Source organism: Phyllobates terribilis, unplaced genomic scaffold (assembly GCF_046119375.1).
Source record: "Phyllobates terribilis strain yellow unplaced genomic scaffold, ASM4611937v1 Scaffold_1__5_contigs__length_1240528914, whole genome shotgun sequence".
In the NCBI taxonomy this organism is placed as follows: Eukaryota; Metazoa; Chordata; class Amphibia; order Anura; family Dendrobatidae; genus Phyllobates; species Phyllobates terribilis.
Window position 1 is genome coordinate 25,789,264 of NW_027362761.1, and position 15,791 is coordinate 25,805,054.

Consider the following 15,791-nt stretch of genomic DNA (forward strand, 5'->3'; position numbering starts at 1 on the left):
TTATTGCACATGCAGTGACTGCAAGGGCTGCCAAAAATTCGGACGCAACCCAATACCCCTTTGAAGAGACATAGAGGAGAGTCTCAGTAAAAAAAATGGCACCATTATAAAGGAGCGTGTCTCCTATAGTGGTAATGCCCATGCAGTGACTGCAAGGGCAGCCAAAACTTAGGAAAAACCCTACTAACAATTTAAAGATGCATAGAGCTGGGCCACAGTAATGACATGTTCCTATTAGAAAGAAGAGGGTCTGCTATACAGTTATAGGGTATACAGTGAGTCCAACGGCTGCCAAAACTTTGGAGGCATTTCAATGTCCCTGCAAGAAACGTATAGGTCAGAGGGCCTTCTGAAAACATTGTTCCTATTATTAGGAAGTGGGTCTCCCATACTGTTTGCCTATGCACTGATGCAACGGCTGCCAAAAATTTAGTAAAAACCCCACTAACAATTTAAAACATGTAGAGAAGTGCCACAGTAATGACATGTTTCCATTACAAAGGAGCGGGTGTGCTATACAGTTATAGGGTATTCAGTGAGTCCAACGGCTGACAAAATTTAGGAAAAACCCCACTAAGAATTTAAAGACACATAAAGCAGGGCCACAGTAACGAGTACGACATGTTCCCATTAGAAAGGAGAGGGTCTGATATACAGTCATAGGGTATGCAGTGAGTCCAACGGCTGACAAAATTTAGGAAAAACCCCACTAACAATTTAAAGACACATAGAGCAGGGCAACAATAACGACAAATTCCCATTAGAAAGGAGAGGGTCTCCCATACTGTTTGCCTATGCAGTGAAGCAATGGCTGCCAAAAATTTGGAGGAACTCCAATGCCCCTTGGAAGAGATGTAGAAGGCCTCATGAAAAAATGTTCCCATTATTAGGAAGTGGGTCTCCAATAGTGTGGGCCTATGCAGTGAATGCAACGGCTGCCAAAAATTGGGAGGCACTCCAATGCACCTTGGAAGAGACATAGAAGGCCTCATGAAAAAATGTTCCCATTATTAGGAAGTGGGTCTCCCATATTGTTGGCCTATGCAGTGAATGCAAGGGCTGAAAAAAAAATTGGGAGGCACTCCAATGCCCCTTGGAAGAGATGTAGAGGAGGGCCTCAAAAAAGAATTTTCCCATTAGGAAGGAGCGGGCCTCCTATACTTGTAATGCCCATGCACTAACTGTATGGGCTGACAAACATTTACCCCTGGGGGGTATACGTGAACATACTGAATAAACATTTTTTTTTACGGGCATCATAAACACCCTTTAAAAAAAATGATGTGGGTGTTGCATCACGGACCAAGGTCACTCTGCTGATATGGTGGTGGAGGATGAGGAGAAGGAGGAGGATAAGAGCAAATAGCCAAAATTAGGAAGCGTATACCCTTGTGTGTGTGTGAAAAGGTGCATGGGAACACACCACCCAAAAAAATACACTGTATTTGAGTTTATGTTATGCTGCTATCATTCGGTGGTGTTGAGAAGTCTGGCAGAATCTAGCCCTTGTTCATTTTTATAAGAGTCAGCCTGTCAGCATTTTCAGTTGACAGGCGGATGCGCTTATCAGTTATAATTCCACCAGCGGCACTAAAAACCCGCTCTGATAAAACGCTAGCGGCAGGGCAGGCCAGGACCTCCAAGGCGTAGAGAGCCAGTTCATGCCACGTATCCAGCTTGGATACCCAATAATTATAAGGCACAGAGAAATCACGGAGGACGTTGGTACTGTTAGCAAGGTACTCCCTCACCATCTTCACAAACTTTTCACTCCTTGTGAGAGTGCCCCGCACGTCAGGGCCTGTGCGATGGGAGGGGCTAAGAAAATTGTCCCAGAACTTTGACAGTGTTTCCCTGCCTCTGCTGGATTGGAGTTGTGTCTCTCTCGCCTGTAGTCCTTGGTTGTCCAACGAACTGTGACCTCTGCCGCCAGTGTTTTCAGATGGTAATTTTTTAATAGTTCCGCAACAAGGGCCTTCTGGTACTGCCCCATTTTTGTAGACCTGTCCGCTTCAGGAATAAGAGATATAAATTTCTCCTTGTAGCCTGGGTCTAGAAGTATCACCAACCAGTAATGACTGTCACCCAAAATGTTGAGAACTCGAGGGTCATGGGAAAGGCAGCGTAACATTGGCACTCATGGCTGAGTTTGACTGCTAACAGGCAAGACTTCCGTGTCCTCACCAAGAGGACAAGTGACTATGCTCTCTTCCTCCTCCTCCTCTCTGTCCTCAGGCCATCCACGCTGAACAGACGGTATGACAGTTGTGCAGGTAGTACCGTCTATAGTGCATGAAACTAGCTCCTGTTCTTCCTCCTCCTCCTCCTCATTGTCACCCAATCCACTTTGGGATGACATGAGGCTGGCCTGTGTGTAATCACCCTGTATGGTTTCTTGCTCCATCTCATCGTGCTCAGCCTGAAATGCATCCTCTTTAATTGTGAGCAGAGAGCGTTTCAGAAGACAGAGAAGCAGGATGGAGATGCTAATTATGGCGTTATCGCCGCTCACCATCTTGGTGGAGTCCTCAAAGTTTTGGAGGATGGTACATATGTCTGACATCCATGTCCACTCCTGAGGTCTTGTGTGGAGTGTGAACTGAATACCGACGGCCTTGTTGATGCTGGTACTCAACAACTGCCCTCTTCTGCTCACAAATCCTTCCCAACATCTGCATTGTAGAGTTCCAACACGTGGGGACATCACACACCAGACTGTGAGCCGGAAGCTGCAAACTCTGCTGAAACACTGCAAGGGCAGCAGAAGCTGTAGGTGACTTTCTAAAATGGGCACACAGGTTGCGTACGTTAACAAGCAGATCCGGCAGCTCCGGGTAGGAGAATCACTGAGCCACGAGGTTAAGCACATTGGCCAGGCATGGTACGTGTGTGAGCTCGCCTCGCCTCAGAGCCGCAACCAGGTTCCGGCCATTGTCACACACGACCATGCCTGGCTGTAGGTTCAAGGGTGAGCCACAGATCTGCCTGCTCTTTCAGAGCTGTCCACAACTCTTCAGTATTGTGCGGTTTGTCACCTAAGCATATTAGCTTCATCACAGCCTGTTGCCGCTTGGCCGAGGCAGTGCTTCCAGCTTCCCAGGGCTTGCGATCCTTGGCGTCGGGAGGATGTGTTCCGTCCCAAGGTCCGACTGGGTCCCTGCTTCCACTATGTTAACCTAGTGTGCCATCATCGAGATGTACCGTCCCTGCCTACAAGCACTTGTCCACGTGTCCGTGGTTAGGTGGACTTTCCCCGTAACTGCGTTGTTGAGGGCACAGCTAACATTTTGGGACACGTGCTTGTGTAATGCGGGGATGGCACACTGAGAGAAATAGTGGCGGCTGGGGTACCGAGGAACGACCGCCACCATCAGGTAGCGGAATGCTTCCGTCTTCACGAGCCTAAAAGGCAACATTTCTAGCGCAAGCAGTCATGAAATGTGGGAATTTAGTAGTGTGGCCTGTGGGGCGTTGGCTGCGTATTTGCGCTTGCGGTCCAAGGACTGGGGTATGGACAACTGAACACTGCGCTGGGACAAGGATGTGGACGTGCTTCCTGATTCTTCTACTTGAGAGTGTGCAATGACAGGTGCAGGGCAGGAGGCATCTTCGCATGCACCATGGACAGGGGATTGGCTTGCATGCACAACAGCGGAAGCAGTGGTGCCACCCGCAGTCATTGTTCCTGGACCCTGGGGTTCGGCCCACAAAGTCGGGTGCTTTCCTGCCATGTGCCTAATCATGCTGGTGGTTGTAAGGCTGGTCGTTTTGCCACCCCTGCTGATGCTGGCCTGACAGGTGGTGCAAATGGCCTTTTTGGGGTTATCGGCAGAGTCTTTAAAAAACAACCAGACTCAGGAAGCCCTAACAGTTGTACTGGCAACTTCCTTTGTGTTGGTGTTACCGGGAACGGTTGCCTGCCTTCTTTCTGCGGCCACCACACTGCTCCATCTCTGCCTCCCTCCCCCTGTGTGCTGCTCTCCACGCTCTGCATGTCCTCCTGCCAGGTTGGGTCAGTTATTATATCATCCACGACCTTGTCTTCCACTTCCACACTCCGGTCCTTTTCCTGACTTTCTGGCAATTGTGTCTCATCATCATCCACCTCTTGTGACACTTTCCCACCGTTGTCTTTGTGTGACCGTGGCTGCTAAAATATTTGGGCATTGCTACATGTGATCTCCTCTTGCCCCGCTTCAAGTGGACCGGGCAAGAGGCCCTAATCTATAAATGGAAAATTGAACAGCTCTTCGGAGTGTCCAAGTGTGGGATCAGTTGTCTCTGGCACTCGGCTTGGTGGGAGGAAGGAGGTTCAGGGTGAGGAATATGCAGTTCAGACTCACAGCTACTGAGACTTGACCGTGTGGAAGACAAGGTGGTGGTGGTGGCTAAGTGACTGGAAGCATTATCTGCTATCCAACCAATAACCTTTTCACACTGCTCTGTGTTAAATAGTGGTGTTCTGCGGTCCCCTATTAATTGGGACAGGAAGGTCGAGCCAGAAGATGTGGGTGTTTGTTGTGGCACAATATCAGCTTGCCCACGGCCTTGGCCTCTGCATGCACCATCACCATCACATCCAGTTCCCTGTCCCTTGCCACGTGCCTTGCCCATTCTAAATGGAGGACAATATCTTCCATGCTCACTACAAATGACTGAATTTGGAGCTAACTTATATGTGATCTGTGTGACAGACAAACCATAGTTTTAAATACGTGGCCTGTAGGTAACTATTTTGAACAGCAAACTGGTGTCAATTGCTTCACTGACACACTGAAATTTTTTTTAATGGAGGCCAGAAATGGCAGTATTTTCTGAAAACGTATATGTGATCCGTGTTACGGAGAAAACATAGTTTTAAATACTTGGCCTGTAGGTAACTATTTTGAACAGCAAACTGGTGTCAATTGCCTCACTGACACGCTGAAACAAATGAAACAAATGTTTAATGGAGGGCAGTATTGTTAGTATTTTCAGTGCAATTATATGTGATCCGTGTGAGGGACAAACCACAGTTTTAAATAGTTGTAATATGGAAAGGACCTGGCTGTATTCTGCAGTGCCAACAAAAACGGTGTTCTCTGGATTGCTTTTTAAGCAAATAATGAGGATTAAGATCCAACAAAAAATTATTACTGGCCCCTGAGACCTTGGCCTTTTTCTTGAAATATCTAACAGCAGCAGCAGACAGAACTGGAATGGAGCCTCTTGTGCTATGTGCACTGCAGTCTGCTATATACCCTGCCTGCCTGTCTATATACACTGCCTGCCTGATATCTCTACAGATGGATTAGTCCTCAGAAGGACTGTTTGTTGAGATGGATATGTGTCTCTAATAGTGTTGAGCGAGTATGTTCTATTAACCCTTTCGGCGAGTACGCTCGGGCCGAGCTCCGAGTATTTACAGCTGCTCGGTGATGTGTTTGAATCGCTCCCGTGTGAATGATTTGACCGTTTTCTTACACATTCCTTCCATGTAATAAAGCTGTCAAACAGTTGCAAATCATGCACACGGGAGCGATTCAACCATATCACCGAGCAGCTGTAAATACTCGGAGCTCGGCCCGAGCGTACTCTGAACAGAACATACTCGCTCAACACTAGTCTCTAATATAATTTGGTGCACCTACACTAACTAGAAACAAGCAAATCTCCCCCTAGCTCAGCAGCACCTCTCCTTACACTGTCTGATTCGGGAGTGACTGTGACGAACATGGTGGCACCAGGTCTGATATAGACCTGATGACGCTGTGCGGCCAGCCAATCACTGTAATGCCACAACCAACATGGCTGCGGCATTACAGTGAGTGGCAGGCAATCCCTGCATGTTCATTGGCTCTGTAAAGAGCGCCAAACATGCAGGGAGGGGACCCGAGTTAATGTCGAGCAACCCCGGAAATACTCGGCGAGCACCAAGCATCTCGAGCAGTGAGATGCTCGGGCGAGCACCGAGCAGTAGCGAGGATGCTTGCTCATCACTAGTTCCTAACTCAGCTATGGAGAAAAATACTGTGGATAAATTAGAGATGGGGGCACTCCCCTAGGTAATATTGTTTGAGCTATGGTGGTTAGGTAAACAAATAAATGGTGGTTACATTGTGAGCTATGCAAATGTAGCGCCCCGGGGGTTCGGTCGCTACAGAGGTATTGCACCTCAACCAGAGGTGTGATATCCCACTCCCGGATAAGGATGGTGTGTAGACCGGGACTCAGTTAGCTGCATGCATCACACACACCCCATTTCTGGGGGACAGCTCAACGGTGCTCCCATTAGTACAGTAATGCAGGCACGACAGAACATGTCCCTGGCTGGAGTGGGGAGGGGGGAGGAAAACCCAGTGATGTAGGAGCAGATAGGGGTTGGGTTTCTGGGCATAGGTAGGAGCCCATTGGTTGCAAGTCACCTGGGCTCATACACAGAGAGGGAGGTATATAAGGTGGGCACCATCTTAGAACAGTGTTCAGTCTGAGAGAGGAAGTGACAGAGCAGGGCCTCTGTGGAGCTCTGCTCTGGAGGCGGGCCTAGCCTGTGAGGCCCAGCCAGCACTGAAAGAGAAGAAGGTCAGTTCAGTCAGGAGGAGAAGAGAAGAGGAGTTCAGCCAGAGAGGGCTGACAGGGAGCTGTGACTCAGTCTGGGCCCAGCTCCACGAGGCAGGCCTAGGAGGAAGGCTAGAGCCAGCAGAAAGGAGCAGAAACAGAAAGGAACAGAAACAGAAAGGAACAGCAAAGAAAGAGAAGTACCCAAAGTGTAGAAGGGCCCAGAGACACGAAAGCAGAAGGAACCCTAAGGACCCAGGAGATTGCGGGTGACGGGTTGGCAGAACAGGGTACCGGATCCCAAGTTGGTGGAGGCGACTAATCCTTAACCAAGGACCGGCGGTCGTGACCATTTACTGGTGCGACCCCTCACTACACCTACTAGAAAGGCACACCACATAGGGTCAGGGAAGTGGACACCCAGTCCTCCCAGGAGAAGACCCGAGGCAGCTGGACAGAAGTAGTGTCACTGGTGGGGCACGGCTGGCAAAAGGATAGAAGGGAGTCCTGTGCCACACTCCGGAATAACCTGGGGGTTGATCGAGCCCCCTGCCTGGTTGACGCAGCACGGCTCGGGCGGTCCTATCTGTGCACAAGTGACCCGGATGAGAACTGTGAGTAAAGAACCTGAACTGCAACACCTTGTCTCTGTGCTTTCTCACCGCGTCAGCACTACTAGTACTGGGACGCCCCGCACCACAACCACCATCATCGCTCCACATTGCCCTGAGGCTAAACTCTTCCCGTGGGGAGTCATACCACACTCTGCTGCCCTTACAACATCAGCCTCAGAGGTCGGTTCGGCAGCGGCGGTTCTTATTAACCGCAATCCACGGGTGGCGTAGTCGGACATTAAAACCATAAAAACCCCTATAAAAGACTGCCATTGGTTTGACCACCCTGAGCCACGGGACCGGGTCTCCGCCACAGAGACTACAACCCCCAGAGACCCGGCTCCGGGTATCCTACACTCGTGCACACACGGCCCAGGGGGCGCGTCACAAACAAGCATAGCGTTATAGAATTGCTGCTGCTCCATGCGGAGCACTGTGTCCGAGATGAATGAAATGGGTACAAAAAGAATAAAGTTCTATGGCGCTGTCGTGGAGAATACAATCCACTAGATTTATTAAAGGTACAATGGCGACCAAAAATGTGGCATTTTTTTTAAAAGTGTGATTACTTCTGTCTGGTTGTTGTGATGCCATTTCCCTGGTGATGAATTGAAAGTGCGTGAAGTTGTCGTCATGCAAATCCTTAATTTTAACCAAAATGCTTTTGAATATAGATATGGTCATTTAATTAAAGGGATTTGTCATGTCCTAGCTACTAATTACACTGCCCCCATTGCTTTGTTAGTGATGCAATGTGCATCACCAACAAGCTTTTTTCATTAAAATTAGTGGTATTATAATGATTTTATAACCTTTTATATACTTTGTCCTGCCTGCTCGTTTTCAGTCATAGGGATGTGATTCTCACATTCAGTCATGGGCGGGCGCTGCATTCAGTCAGTACTGGCGCTGCCCATGTATTTGAATATTGCTCCCGGCAAGCGCTTTTATTGTGGGGCGCATGCGCATTTGTACATGTTCGGCCGCTGGTCCCGCGCCTGCGCAGTGAGGCTGTGGGATTACCAGCAGTGAGGCTGTGTAGTTCGCAGCTTCACTGTGCACGCGCTATGATCTGTGAATCCACACGTGTGCACAGTCAAGCTGGAAACCACACATCCTCACTGCGCAGGTGTGGGACCAGGGGCCAAACATGTACAAATGCGCATGCGCCCCTCAATAATAGCGCTTGCCGGGAGCAATATTCAAATACATGGGCGGCGCCAGCATTTTAATGAAAAAATCTTGTTAGTGATGCACATTGCATCAATAACAACACTATGGGGGCAGTGTAGATAGTAGCTAGGATGTGACAGGTTCCCTTTAAAGAAATCTGACTGCCAAAAGTTTTGCATATACTATTTATTGATCACAACATAGAGAGTAATTCATTGTAATGCCATAACTTAGTATTTTGTAGCATAACCTCTTGATTTAATTATTGCACTATACCGACGGGGCATTGAAGCCACTGGGGTATTCAAGACATCTTGTGGGATCTTGCTCCATTCCATTTGCAAATCTGCAAACGATTCATCTTTATTGCTATGGGTACGGACCCCACTTCATCGCCCTAACTCATCCCATAAATCCTCATACATTTTTTCTCTTGTTATGCCCAGTCCAAAGAAAAATATTTTTACCTGTGCCAAAAGTCATACAGTGCTATAAGCCAGCTACTACGTCAGTGGCAGTCAAAGTCAGCTGGACGCAGAGCTTATGCAGAGTAACCCAAAAATATTTTTTGCTCTGAGTGATACAGCTGGCTAGATCTGAGTTTGAAATATTTTGGAGCAAATATTCTATGTCATACTGGCCTCATCCACATTCAAAAAAAAAATTTCTTCTGTTCCTAAAGTAATACAGCAGGGGACATCTCAGTTTGAAATTGTTTGGAAAATATCTCGTAGGTTTTATTGGCCTCATGCACACTAACAAATTTCTTTTGTCTGTTAGTAACGTTATACGGCAGGCCATATCTTACCTTGTCATTTAGTGTCGCTGAAATTCAGGTGTGTACTGAGCTATTGCACAGGAAAAAAACGTATTTTTCTTTAGTTAATTGCGTGCCCCTACCACTGTATCTGACCAACATGAGTGGGAAAAAGAGAGGGCGTGGTGGAAGGGGGAATAGGCTTTGTGTTCAAGGTGTAAGTGGGGTACGTGGTAATGTTAGTGAAAGCACTAGTGAACCAACACAAACAGGTCCTATCCAAAGACAACTGACAACTTCTGTTACTGGACAGCCTACTCCACTCCCTTCTTTTGGCAGCCGCACAGCGATACGCCTTGTTGATAAGGCGCAGAAAGAGCAGGTGCTCCAGTGGATGGCAAGCCCTGCTTCCAGTGCCCTGTCCTCTTCTTCCTCCACCTCAACATCACACGCAGTACAGTGCAGAAAGGTGGCACCCCAATTACCCATGCTTTCCCCCGCGTCACAACTGGCTTACTGCCCAACTGACTGTAGCGAACCACAGATGGGCGAGTCTGTAGAACTCTTCACCCATTCTACACCATGGGCATCAGAAGTGTACTCCAAACAGTCACAGAGTCAAGGGGAGGAAAGCATCTGCACCGATGCCCAAAATTTTTTTAGCTTGGATTCGGGGCAGGACGAAGTAGGGTCCGAGCAGGTTCCTGACCCTCGTCACCAGACGTTAACCACAGGGGAGGGAGGTGATCCCGATGAGACTCAGATACCTGAGGCTCATGCAGACTGTAATGTGCTATCAGGGCAACAAGAGGAGAGGGGTCACTCTGAGAACAAGAAATGGAATAACACATTGGATGATGACGAGGTTGAAGATCCTACTTGGTGTGAACCCAGAGTCACACAGCCGAGTAGCTCATTTGAGGAGGTGGAGGAGGAAGACGAGGAGGTTACATTTCGCCTTACGGCGCAGACACGGAGTGATGCAAGCACGAGGAGCATTGGATCCTTAGCCACAACCGTGGCTGTGGCCAGCAGCGGTCACGGGTCTGCAGCTCGCAGGGGCAGCAAGGGTTGCCTAGCATGGGCCTTTTTTGTCACTGCAAAGGATGAGCCAACTCACGTTATCTGCAAACATTGCCATAAAAAACTCAGTAGAGGGAAAAATTGCAATATGTTGGAGTATCAAAACAAGCTTTTAAGCAACCTTAATAGAGGTTTTCCCCAAGATAACAGTGAGGCACACAGTGTGCATCGCAGCTGTAGTCTTTCAACCTCCAGCATGTCAGTTTGTCAACGCCAAAACATTAGCAGCAGCAGAGTAAGTCGCAGAAGCAATTTCTGTGAGTCCTTTCACACATTTTTTGCACCAGCACAACAGACTACAAGTCTGACACGTGGTGAATGACTGGAGAGGATGGTGCAGGAGTATCTAGAGTTCAATATCAATACCATCAGGGAGGGTTTGGACCCTTTTACATTTTGGTATTCAAAAATGGATGAATGGCCTGAGCTCGCCTCTCAGGCCTTGGAGGTTTTATCATGCCCGGCAGCCAGCGTTCTCTCTCTAATCGTGTCTTCAGCACTGCTGGTAGTGTCTTGACGGATAAGCGCACCAGGCTGTCCCCTGAAAGTTAGTTTCCATCAAAAAGGTCATAAACATAGACTACCTCAATAAAGATTACCAATAACCATAAAAAACTGCGTTTACGTAAACCAGATTTTTTGAAAAGAGGATATGAAACAAATGATATTTAGAATTATTTATTTTTATTACATCAATTTAAAACCTTCAATAAAAGAACATAAAAGAGCAGTGGCCTATTGATCCCATGCAAGAAGTCTTCCAATTAATAGATCATAGTAATAATGTATCATATATTGTACTATTGCACAAGAGGGAGGGGGGAAAGTGATGTAAACATAAGACCAATAAATATAATGTTTATAATGTCAATTACAGCTGTAGAAAAGTCAAATATTGATCAAAAATTATTATAATATATTATATTGCACTATTGCACAAGAAACAGAGGGGGAGGTGATGTAAACAAAAAAACAATAAATATAATATTTATAATGTCAATTATAGCTATATAAATGCAAAAGATCAAATATTAGTCAAGGATTGCTCTCCCCTTGAAGAGTATTATATACCACAATTTATGGGAATATATATATGAGTGCATATATTTCCTGAAAGGAGATTATTTTCCCCAAACCATGTTCTATCAATTATGTAAATCTAATATTAATTGCAAGTGTAGGAGTAGCCTTCCATTCATCAATGTGTTATTGATTGCATAACTCTCAAAGGATTCATAATGGTGTGACTGGTGGAAGTATAAACTGGTGGAAGTATAAATCTGTTAATTACAGGTGTAATGATAAATTTCCATCAGTCTCCCCATTCTAATTATCAGGACAGTGCCTTGGAATGATCATGCAAAATAATCAACATAGAGGAGGTCCAGACAATACACTTACTGAGTGTTTCAAAGACATGGAGACAATCTCACTGCTGGTAGTGTCTTGACGGATAAGCGCACCAGGCTGTCCCCTGAAAGTGTAGACCGCCTAACTTTCATCAAGATGAACAAGTCATGGATCTCCAAGGACTTTTGCACCCCAATTGCAGACTGTACAGAGTAGGCGATGTTGTCGTTTTGAGTGTGCTGCATTGATCTCTTGAAATTGCAGTCTGTGATATGGCTTCTGTGCCTGCTCTTGCTGCTGCTGCTGCTGCAGGTTTTAGGCCCTAATTTTGGGAAATGTGGAGAATTCTGAATGTGTCTCCATCCATTGGGTTGGCTGTAGTGGGACAGGTTTGGGTCTGCGTTAAACTACTTGTAGTCTGATGACATTGATGCCACTTCGGTGGTGTTAGGCCCTCATTTAGGGCAATGTGAACACTCCTGGTTAGGTCTCTATCTCCTGGGTTGGCTGTACTGGAAGAGGTGTGGGTCTTATTTACACTATTTGTACAGTAGTGAAATTGATGCCACTTTTCTGGCGTCTGCCACAAATTTTTTCAAATGTGGGGAATCCTGATTGGGTCTCCATCTATTGGGTTGGCTTTAGAGGAACTGGTATTGGCCTCCTTTGCAATACTTATACTCTAGTGAAATTGATGCCACTTCCGTGGTGTTTGTTAGGCCCTCATTTAGGGCAATGTGAACACTCCTGATTCAGTCTCCATCTCTTGGGTTGTCTGTACTGGAAGAGATGTGGGTCTTATTTACACTATTTCTACTGTAGTGAAATTGATTACACGTAGCTGGCGTCTGCCTCTATTTTTTGGAAATGTGGGGAATCCTGAATGGGCCTGAATTTGGTCTCCATGCATTTCTATAGTTATACTGTAATGAAATTGAGCATTTGGTGCAGATATTATTCTCCCTAAACGGGTACACAAACATGATAAACTCTAAATTGATTTTCAATAAACAACCATCAGCAGCCCCATCAAAACACCTCTGCTGCTTCTTCCTCCTTCTCTGTTACCGTGCCAAGTTGTGTCATGCAGGTGTCTGAGAGAACCAGCTGTATATGTAACACGGGTACTTTAGATGCAGTGACACAGAAACATAGACCAGCCAATACAGGGTTAATAAACAGCGGAGGTTTATGATAACAGGGTTAATCTCCACGCAGGGAGTAACAGTGGAAAATATGGGGATGAACAAGGGAAGTAGCGGTAAAAGTCTATAACTGACAGTTCACAGTTTGACTAGATGTAGCAGAGTCGAACCAGTTGTTACTGGTTTTTACACTTAGCTGACTCTTATCCTCCACAAGGCAGTTGCCAGCTGATGCCGGTGTTGCTTTCTTCAGGCTTCCCAGCCCAAACAATGCTCCGTCTTCTGGCGGCAGCGGGCGGTCTCCGGTTTTACCCGCTGAGCCCCTAGTCTATAACACAACACCTCACGTGCTAGGCTCCACGGAACCTGCGTCTCTTCTCCCTCTAGTTGGCTTGACTCCTCCGGTCCACTGCACTCGGATCTTGCTCCAAGTACTGGAGCCAGGAGCCTGGACCCTCTCACACTGCTCTCCAGAGCGGTACTCTCCTGCCGGTTTCCCCCGCAAAATTCCTCGTCTTCCCCTCTGTCTAGCCACGCCACCAGTTTACCAGTCACCTGACCTCCCAGCTCTCACTCTGGACATGCCCCCAGCTTCCCAGTCACCTGACTCCTGTGCTCTCAGTCTGTCTTCCCCCTGCAACCAGAGGTACGGCCCCGGCAGTTCTGGATCCCTTGTTCTGAAAGTACTTACAGCCCGGTCTTCCCCCTTACAACCCCGCTCTCCTTTAACTCACCATTCCACGGGCGAGAGTTCCTTCACCAAACGTTCACATTCTTGGACTTCCTGGACGATACGGTGCCATATAAATTGATCTTGTTCGTAACGGTGAGGAGGCACTCCTGCTGTTGTCCGTTCTGACCGGCGTAACTCAGTTTGACCGATGGGGGGTGCAGGGTCACTCGGATTCCCATTCTCCGCTTGCCCGGTGGCTTCAACCGATGTTGTTCCCTCGGTGCCTGCACTGGGGACTGCAGATAATCGAATGCTGGGGCTCAGAGGTAGAATCAAAAATTCTTCTTCGTCCACATCGTGGCTTGGGGCAACTGTGACAGGACACTCTCTAGAAGCAGGTGATTATTCTCCATCCTCGTCATCTTTAGACAGACAGGGTCGCAGCATACTACGATGAACCACTCTGGTAGGGGCTCCTTCAGCCCCCTTGGGTTGAACTTCTTCATACACATGTCCTTCAGCGCCAATCCTGCGCTTCACTCGGTGCGGGGTCCGTTCCCACCGCCTACTCAATTTGCCCCGGGGCCGCCTGTCCCGAACCAACACCCGCTCCCCGGGCCTCAGAGCTGTCCCTCGAAGAGACAATGTCTCATGATGTTTGAGCTCCTGAAACTTTTGTTGTACCAACCATCGGAGGGTCTGCAGTCGATGCCGATGTTCCCAGACCCAGGAAGACATCCCCATCCGTGGGTAGTCCTCCTCGGGGTCCAGCTCTAGCTCTGTAATCGCTCGCCCCTTTCGCCCGAACAGCAAGGTATAAAGAGTGAACCCCGTCATACTATTCACTCGGTTGTTGTAGACCCACACCAGCTCGGCCACAAACTCTGGCCATCGTACCTTCCGATCTTCCTCCAACGTGCGGAGCATTTGGATCAGTGTCCGATTAAAGCGTTCACAGGCCCCATTTCCTTGAGGGTGGTAAGGAGTAGTCCGTGACTTCTCAATCTTGTACAACCGGTGCAGCTCTTCCATCACCCGGCGTTGGAAGCAGGCGCCTTGATCGGAATGGCAGCCGTACACCCGAATGAAGTCTCGGCAGATGGCCTGCACAGCTGACTCGGCGGTCTGGTCTCTGGTCGGGGTCGGGGTCACTACCGCAAACTTTGTGAAGTGGTCTGTCATTAACAGGCAATGATCATACCCGAGATGCGCCGGTCCAACAGTCAAATAGTCGATCATCAGCACCTCCAAGGGGGCAGAAGTCACACGGATTTGTTGATTTGTATGGGGACTCGTTGCTCCGGGGGCTTAACCAGCTCACAGCTCCGACATCTTCGACAAGTGTCTTCTATTGTTGCTCGCAGTCAGGGATGATACACCAGCCTCTGCAGCCACTGAAATGTCTTCTCTGATCCGAAGTGAGCCCCTGGTTCATGAGCCTCCTTAGCCACTACTCCGACCAACTTCTCTGGGATCACCACTTGCCAGGTGGTCCCGAACTCTCGCAGTAGCTGCACCCGTTGGTACAGCAGCCCGTCTCGCAAACACAGTCTCTCCCATTGTCCCAGCATTTTCAGTGCTCCTGGGGACAGGGTACTCCTCTCTTCTCGACTGGGGACTTGCCGCAAAGCCACCCATTGACTTAATTGAGCAACTTCTCTGTCAGTCTGTTGAAGTCGGATCCAGTCATCTCTTGGCCGCCCTAGCACTTGTTCTTCCGACATCTCTCCGATCTGTCCCTGCGCCGCAGCCAGCGGTCCCACGAAACTTCGGAGGCTAGGGGTCTCATCCGCCTCCAAATCTTCATCGCGGTCATGATCAGGCCGTTCATATGTCACTCTGGAGAGGGCGTCTGCTCCAGGGCCCCCAATTTCGCATTCTTCAGGTGGGCCAACAGGTTGTTATCTGTTCTCACCAGTATTTCGGACCCGGACAAATACTCTGCAAACTTCTCGGTCATTGCCCAAACCAGAGCCAGCAACTCTAATTTGAAAGAGCTATAATTATCTGGGTTCCTCTCGGAGTCGTGAAGGGAGCGGCTGGCATACGCAATCACGCGCTCTTTCCCCTCCTGTACTTGGGATAACACGGCTCCCAGACCATGTAGGCTCCCATCAGTGTGGAGTATGAATGGTTGGGAGAAATCTGCATAGGCAAGTATTGGGGCCTCGGTCAGGGCCATTTTTAGGGCATGGAAGGCCTCTTCCTGGCTGCTTCCCCACCGAATCACCTGATTCTTGGAGCCCGCCGGCACTCCCTTAAGTAGCTCCAGCAATAGGTTGGCTATGCGGGTGAAGTTCTTCACGAATCTTCGGTAGTATCCGGTAAGTCCCAGCAAGGCCCGAACATCCTTCACTGTCTTCGGGGTAGGCCACGCCTGTACGGCGGCCACCTTTTCCTGGGAGGGCCTGACTCCTTCACCAGACACAGTATGACCGAGATATTCGATCTGTTTGCGG